Here is an 8,731-nt window from a genome sequence, read left to right on the forward strand (position 1 = left end):
GCCACGTGTGAAAGCACCCACATGATTTACCAACTGACCTGCCTACACTGTGAAGCCTTCTATGTGGGAATGACCAGCAACAAACTGTCCATTCGCTTGAATGGACACAGGCAGACAGTGTTTGTTGGTAATGAGGATCACCCTGTGGCTAAACATGCCTTGGTGCACGGCCAGCCCATCTTGGCACAGTGTTACACCGTCCGGGTTATCTGGATACTTCCCACTAACACCAACCTGTCAGAACTCCGGAGATGGGAACTTGCCCTTCAGCATATCCTCTCTTCTCGCTATCCGCCAGGCCTCAATCTCCGCTAATTTCTAATTTCAATTTGCCGCCGCTCATACCTCACCTGCCATGTCTGCTTGTATCTGTGTATATGCGGATGGATATGTGTGTGTGTGTGCGCGCGCGAGTGTATACCTGTCGTTTTTTCCCCCTAAGGTAAGTTTTTTCCGCTCCCGGGATTGGAATGACTCCTTACCCTCTCCCTTAAAACCCACATCCTTTCGTCTTTCCCTTTCCTTCCCTCTTTCCTGATGAAGCAGCCGTTGGTTGCGAAAGCTAGAATTTTGTGTGTATGTTTGGTAAGTCTCATCATCTTTCTTTTTAGATATATTTTTACCACGTGGAATGTTTCCCTCTATTTTTTATTTGTGTGGGTGCGCGCGCTAGTCAATATGAAATTTACTCACATCTGTTTGCAAGATGTCCCATGACCTTCGAATATCTTCATAGTTTTTGTAGGCAGAAAGTGTGCTATTTAACTGAGTATCTATCTCATCTCTCAAAACATCCTTCAAGACAAACTGTTATACCCCCACCTATTTCCATAATGAAGATGATGAAAAGTAGCACTGAAAACTGAACAGAAATAATATTTATATACTTAATGTATGCAACTATTCATAGCATCTGTCAGTACAAGCTTTTGAGTCCCTTTATATCTGAAAGCATCAGACTCATTATGTTCATAAATATACTTACTGTAATTACCATACAATGATTTTCCTTCAGTGCTCCATAGCAACCAAAAAATGCAACTATAAAAACAATGACTCCAACCGTAACTAGCAGCATACATCCAGCAAGAACACTTCCACCAAAGAATAGATCATAATACGATATATCATGAAGAGCAAATAAAGCGACTGATGCAATTACCATACCAGAAATCTGAAAAAATAAATTGATCATCATTTAAGTGTTTTTTTAATTGTTTCTTGGATTAATAGCTACAACATTAAATATTACATCAAGGGACTAGCCATTTTTTTGCCTATAATTAAGTGCTATATTCCACATGCCTACATAGGACTGAAGAAGCAACAGCTTGTGAATCATCTATATGACAATCCTTTTTTACTGCAAGAACAGACATAACTATGTAGTGCAACTTTCCTGTCTTAAAAATGCAGTGCCGGAAGAACTATATAGAAAGTATTTTGGATGTGGTTTTAGAATTAATAATTCAAAGAGTATTTACCAGTTTTACATTACACTAAATAGTGTGAGTGCTATAGTTGTCAGCAATCAAAAAGAACACAAAGGAGATTCATGTTTTCCCAGTGTCTACAGATTCAAGTGCTCAGAGCTGAGGACCAAATAAAGTGGGCACACTACGAGGTTATTTGTAAGCAGCACACAATTTTTTGCTCCGCCTGTTGATATCAAAATCAACTGTAATAGGAAACTAAACATTTTTAGTTTCCATTATCAACAGATTGAAATTTTCCGTGAATAGAAATAGTGTCATATGTAGCCTAACAATTTGTTTGTGACCTTAAGCATTTTACTACGTTGATGGTGCTTATGGTCTACCTTAGTGTCCTTCTTCCAATCATGCAAGGGCCTGTAGTATAATACCATTTATTTTTACAGGAAACAACAAATATTAGAAACGTGAAAAGTTAAAGAAAACAGCAGGGTTAACTCAGTCATTGCTTCAGGGACTAATCTTAGCATTATCCCACCAGGATGTACTGATGGCTCTGCATCAATGTCAACAGAAAACACTAAACTGTAAAGGGTAGAAAAAGGAATTTGTTAGAGTCTCTTTAACGTCACTCTCCCAGAACTGGCACTTCACGTTTCGTGAGGAGGACGGGGAACCTAGGTAAGGATGGCTAGGTGAAGAATCAAACCTCACTCCTTGTAAATATAATGCTTGTCACTCAGTTGTCACAATTTTACATGTTTTAAAACCATTATGGCACTTCCTGTCTCTGTAACACACGAACTGTGTTTTTTAGTGTCTGCTGGTTTCATGTGCCCGTGCTTCACACCTTTTAGCAATGCTGTATAATGCACTCTTGTGTTTTTAATCAAATCTTCACGTTTTATCTGCATCACTGACTGACTTACTGTGCATTTTCTACCTTTATGGAGTATCATGTAATTCGTTCAAGTGTTTTCACTTTTTCAGTAGTGTTTTATTTTCAATTTTTTTCCTTTATTTACTTATTGTGCATGTTGAACTCACAATGTAGATAATGTATTTTGTTATTCCTCTTCCAATAATTTACCGAGTGAGGTGGCTACTCTAGTCGTAAGTACTGGACTCGTGTTGTATTGGAGAATAGTAGGGTTTGTTCCGTGTCCAGCCATCCTGTCTTCGGTTTTCCATGGATTCCCCTTTTTACAAAGGTGGATGCTGGAATGGTTCGTTTGATTAGGCCGTGGCCGATTTCCTGCCTTACTTTATCCTGTCCCATTTTGTATGTGTTTTATATGCACATATTTCTGTTTCTGACATGTCCGATACAATTTTAGCAAATGGTGTACCGACGAATAAATATATACCGTTCTAAAAATGATGCGTTTAGCAGAAATGTTTAATGCGAAGTAGCACTGAAACTGTATGATTTCGTAATAAGCAACTATAGCTACGAAAAACCAACAAATATTGCATGTTAGCGTCTGAAGCACTAAAATTGTCATTGCTAATGCTCTTTATTTTTTTTCTTGTCAATCATATCACAGAGCATGTGATCTCTTCCAAAACGGAAACGCGCCGTTTTTTGTAGGGTTTATTCTGATAGTGGCAGCTAGAGATGGGCAAACTGAAACACGTAATTGTTTCGAAACAAATGAAACAGTACAATGTAATGTTCCGATACGTTGTTTCGAAACAGTGAAACAGTTTGTGTTTTGTATTCTAATAAACCTACACATTTTATCATCTTGAATGTCTACTGTATAAGTATGTCCATATAAACACAAATGAGGTGCGAGAGCGCTAATCATGTCGCAGAAAGTATGAAACTATCACTTAGGCGTCTTGGCAGTTTCGTATTTCCTGCAGCAAATGCGCTGCTTTCGTGTCGCGTGACTTTCATACTTTTCAATTGGTTGAGGACAGCCATGGCTGAAGACAGACGAACCACCACGAACGGAACTGGAGGTGGGAGCAAACTGCAGAAACACACATTCCGTTAGTATGGGTAATATACCCATCCTGCTAATTTCCATTTACACGAAGGGAATCATTGTGGATAATAGGCACAGTGACTATAGACTCACAAATAACGCCAAATAATTCGAATAAATAACAAAATATAACAAATTTTTTTTGTCTTTCAAGGTGTTTCGGGAAATACGGAAGCGTCCGATCCCGCCCGTCTGCTTTGACCCATGACGTCACAAATATGGCGGAAACAAAAACAAACACACCTACTTTCCACAAGAAGCCTAATGACACTAACGGGACAAGCGCGGGAAATGGGGTGTTTTGGGTGGGGGGGGGGCAAACTAAATATAAACAAATTTAGACGCCTTGCGTAGCTACAACGTGTAAGTGAAGACAGCCATGCATGAATACCCACCCACCTCCCCAGGGGTCGTAACCCCTGCAACCCATAGAAGATAAAGATGCTTTAGTAGCTGATTAGCGTTTTTTGTCTTTAAAAAAAAAATCTCACGGGATAGAACGAACAGATCAGAAAAGTAAATACAATATGATAAAACAGAACTGGAGACAGCCACACTCGAACCAAACTCCGCGCCGTCATGACGTCACACACGACAACACCCTTACGTCACGGGTCAAAGCCGACGCGTGGGATCGGACGCTTCTGTCGACCCGTGTTTCGAACCGTTACTATAAATTCACCATGCTTCCCAGTCCTTCCCGTACACCATTACACCATCAGTGATTTGTCAAACATATTGCTTGCAATTATACCTACATCAAATTTATGTATATGTCTAATAACTGTCACTCTACGCTTTTTTATTCAAAATGTTGTAGGCTTACTTGCGTTTCTTAATATGATTACTGTACATGAACAGAGAAGAGTATGTTATAAAAAAAGTGTAGTTTAACTGAATGATTTTCACATATTTATTATTTTGTATGTGAATAGTATGCGTTGTTTTATTGTTTGGTTAGTGTTTATAAAGCAGATGTTACGCCATTTCGAAACAGCTAGAAACGAAGCTTTATTTTCGGATACCTTAAGCTTCATGCTATTGCTCGTCAAAAAGATGTCGACACTCTTGAAAGAGTTACATTAAGTGGTATGTTGTGTTTCAGTACCTGTGCCGAGTCCGAATCTCGTCCGACACAGAGTGGAATGAAACATCACTGTTTCGATACAATTAGTCCGTTCCAGGCACAGGTGGACTGAAACAGCCTTATTTTGAAACAACGATACAGTTTCTGTGTCTGGCTCGAGATCGAATCTGGTCCGAGACAGGGGCGGAATGAAACACCACCGTTTCGAAACAGTGAACCACAGTTTCGAAACAGTGAACCATAACCGTTCCGAAACACTGAACCATAACCGTTCCGAAACACTGAAACAGTTCCACGTATCGATACACTGTATCGAAACATAGAAACAGTGGCCAAGTCTAGTGGCAGCAAATGCGATGACGGTATATACAATCGTTATCTACCTTTAAATATAGCTTGTTGCGTACAAATACGTGTTTAGCTTCTTACATGTATTGGAACGAAGACTAACAATGCTCGAGTTCTCAATGCAAAAGACAGTTTACGTTCTTCACACGTTATCAGACACAAAAAGAGTAAAACAGCTTTTCCAATCTCACAGCTTATTTAGAAGTAACATACGAACCACGAACAACAGGTTGAAAGAGAACAGTAAATACTTCACGCAAGACATCCCACAGGACAACATGTTGGTTTTTCTTTCTGTAGGGAAGAAAAACAGTGTTTATGCAGGTGTAAAAATAATTACACGTACAGTACATAACAGAACATACTTTTCTTTAGCTTATTTACCTGATGTGCCCTAACACACAACCACGCAACCCAACACGCCGCCAACCACAGCTGGCCGCCAACCAGTGTCTGGATCGCTGTTCCTGCGAAGGTGCTCACAATAAAATCTGGACGACGTATCCTTCCGCGAATCGACAACTCTTAACACGCTGTTTACTCCAGGAGTTCAGAGGTGTGGAGAGGTGCAGTCACAGAATCCCACACGCGGTCAACTGCGAACTGTCAGTGTCGCTATCCCGTGATTCAGTTTTCACCAGAGCGAAGGGGCGGGGCGATGGGGAGTGGGGCTTTTATAGGGACAATCGGTAACGTGACCATGGTTGGCTCCAAGTCCTTATGATTATGCGTGTTTCCGCGTCGTATTTTCCCGTATTCGAAGTCCACTGATGGGCCAAAAGGAGTGCTGCTGTCGTTGTCAGCTTTCGTATCGTCACTAGAGCAGGGCGCTTCTTTTATTTTGGTGATTTGTAGTTTTCACACAAGGAAACCTAACAACATATTCTTACACGAATTAACAACAAGATAAATTGCTAATACAGCTGCAGCAGGAAATAAATTGTTCACGTGAGTAGATGCAGTTACGTACCAGTTCAAAGTAGCGCACGTTGTTACCTCGCAGTGCGAGCCTGCAACGTGATGACAAAAAGCTATCGCCGAAATTATCTTCGCGTGAAGCCGCGACAGCTAGCTCCTAGCACCATAAATTGCGCTGATGATGAGACCGAGAAAGATGTGATTGTGTCGATAGAGAATGTAATGGAAGGTGCAAGCAAATGTCGACCGTCAGCAGTTCGTTATGTCAATTGTGCGCAAATTATTGAAGGAGGGGCACGCTGCCAAGTGTACCATGATCCTGGTATCTGCCCCAAAGCAAATTTAGTAAAATGTACACGGTAAACATTTAATTGACGATAAAGGTAATATTTCAAAAAACTTCGCAGCTTTTGTCCCATAGAACTGGACTTCCAGACTACCAAAGAAACTCTGACAAAAGCTGTTCTATCTATAAAATTTGATTTTTAAAAGATGTCAGAATGAACGATATATTGTATGTGGGGCGCCTTGCCGGCCGTCGCGACCGAGCGGATAACCGGTACGGTAGCTCAGCGTGTTCGGTCAGAGGGCTGCGCTCTCGCTGTAATAAAACAACTGAGTCAAGAAATCAACGATCAACTTGAACGGATGTCTTGTGACGTCCGCCCAGACCAAACGCAACAAAGTACAGTAGAACCCGTCTAATCCGTCACCTTCGGGACCGGGACCATGGTCGGAAAGAAAAAAAGGTCGCATTATCCGAAAAATCTAATATTTATTGCCAAAAAATATGAAAAGACATTTTGTACAAAAAATTAAACGATTTAAGAGCTAAAACACGTCTACAGTAATATATTAAGATGTTTTTTACACAGTGTTAAACAATATATTAACTTAAAAACGTCTACACACACTATAATATGTATTGGTTTTAAAAGGAAAAACGACAAACAAATTACGGTACTGTACTGTACTTAATAACGTATAAACGATAAATACTGTAAACTAAAATTTTTTTATAGATCTGTATACAAAAAAGAAATTTTTTACAAAGAAATAAACTACTGTATGTATAAACTAAGAAATGATTATACCGTATGCATTGTTTTCACAGTAAAAACGAAAAGAAATTACTTGGAAAAAAAGTTTAGCAGATGTTAGTCTAGATTTAGCTGCAGTGTCCCTCCATTTTTTTATCCACGAAACGTCCATTGGAGTTGAAGTTGGATTCTGCTCGATGTATTGAAGGCCGATATCTAAAGCGTTTTTTGCAGCATCGTTGTGTGAAATCCGAGTGGGGGTTCGTCCTCGCCGTCCGAGTTCTCATTCAGAGTTTCCTGGCTAACAGTGGCAACAATCTGGTCATCATTGAGCTCTTCAAAAGTGTCACAGTCTTTGTTACATTCGTTGATCCACTCTTCAACTTCATTGGCAGGGACGTTCGGCTCCTGAGTTTGTAGATCTTTAACGATTTCCAGTGCGTCGCTCTTTTGCTCATCTTCAGTATGCTCATTTTCAGTCATAACTTGTGGCCAAATCTTACGCCACGATTTCCGTAGTGTGTCTGGTTTCAGTTCATCCCATGCTGCAGCGGTTGTGTAAATAGCATCTTTGACGTTCAGGGATTTCATTGGCTCAAGTAAGTTATGACCTCCTTCAGATTTTTCCGTCCGCCCCGGTAGCTGAGTGGTCAGCGTGACAGACTGTCAATCAATCCTAAGGGCCCGGGTTCGATTCCCGGCTGGGTCGGAAATTTTCTCCGCTCAGGGACTGGGTGTTGTGTTGTCCTAATCATCATCATTTCATCCCCATCGACGCGCGGGTCGCCGAAGTGGCGTCAAATTGAAAGACCTGCACCAGGCGAACGGTCTACCCGACGGGAGGCCCTAGCCACACGACATTTCCATTTTTTTCAGATTTTTCCAAGATTGAGCTGATATACTTTCTGCGATATCGCTTTTTTCCCCATTCGATAACGCCCTGATCCATTGGTTGGATGAGTGAGGTCACATTAGTAGGCAGAAAGAGAGCTTTTATGTCCTCTTTCACCAAATCTTCCTCAGGTGGTGTGATGGTACGTTATCCAACAGCAGTAGAGCACGAACAGGCAGATTTTTTTTGCTTCAAGTCTTTTTCGACCGATGGCACAAACTCGTCGAAAAACCAGGTTTTAAAAAGGTTGCAGTCCAGCTAAGCAGATTTTTTATTGCTGTGATAAACCGGCAAGGAAGATAAGTTTATATTTTTGAATGCCCTTGGCTTCTTAGATTTGCCAATGACGAACAAGGGGAACTTGTGGGTACCATCTGCTTTGCTACAAGGAATGACTGTTATTCTGTTTTTTATAAGTTTCGTTCCTACCAAGGATTCATTTGAAGCTGCGAGCGTTTTTGTTGGCAACATTTTAAAGTTCAGCCCTGTACGGGGTGGCGAGCGGTTCTAGGAGCTACAGTTTGGAACCGCGCAGCCACTACGGTCGCAGGTTCGAGTCCTGCCTCGGGCATGGATGTGTGTGATGTCCTTAGGTTAGTTAGGCTTAAGTAGTTCTAAGTTCTAGGGGACTGTTGACCTCAGAAATTAAGTCCCATAGTGCTCAGAGCCATTTGAACCATTTTTCAACCCTGTCTCGTCGATGTTATACACTTGGCAGGGTAACAGTTCATTTTCTTCTACAATTTCTTGAAACTTAACAGAAAACGCCTTAGCAGCTGCGGCATCGGCAGATAGTTTTTCACCGTAAATAGAAACAAATCGGACACCATGACGAGTTTTCCAACGGTCAATCCAGCCTTCACTGGCAGCAAATTTACTTTCGGCTTCCAGTTTTTTGTGCAAAACTATCGATTTTTCTTTGAGAATTGGCCCGGATATTGGAGTTCCTTTCCTTCTTTCTTGGCAAAACCACATTCACAATGCGTTACCAAGCAGTTCAAGTTTAGGCTTTTTTAATG

At 41.0% G+C, this 8,731-nt stretch overlaps 1 long non-coding RNA gene across 1 annotated transcript in view; it reads right to left on the bottom strand.

The window, feature by feature from the left end:
* Window positions 1-5,483, bottom strand: part of LOC126162483 (uncharacterized) — a 31,032-nt gene extending 25,549 nt beyond the window's left edge. Inside the window, exons 1-4 of the long non-coding RNA XR_007535077.1 lie at window positions 5,247-5,483; window positions 5,080-5,156; window positions 986-1,174; window positions 694-862 (exon numbers count right to left, since the gene is read on the bottom strand). This is a non-coding gene — a long non-coding RNA (uncharacterized LOC126162483). The remainder of the gene's footprint in view (window positions 1-693; window positions 863-985; window positions 1,175-5,079; window positions 5,157-5,246) is intronic.
* Window positions 5,484-8,731: the final 3,248 nt, after the last annotated feature.

Source organism: Schistocerca cancellata, chromosome 1, assembly GCF_023864275.1.
Source record: "Schistocerca cancellata isolate TAMUIC-IGC-003103 chromosome 1, iqSchCanc2.1, whole genome shotgun sequence".
NCBI classification, from domain to species: domain Eukaryota; kingdom Metazoa; phylum Arthropoda; class Insecta; order Orthoptera; family Acrididae; genus Schistocerca; species Schistocerca cancellata.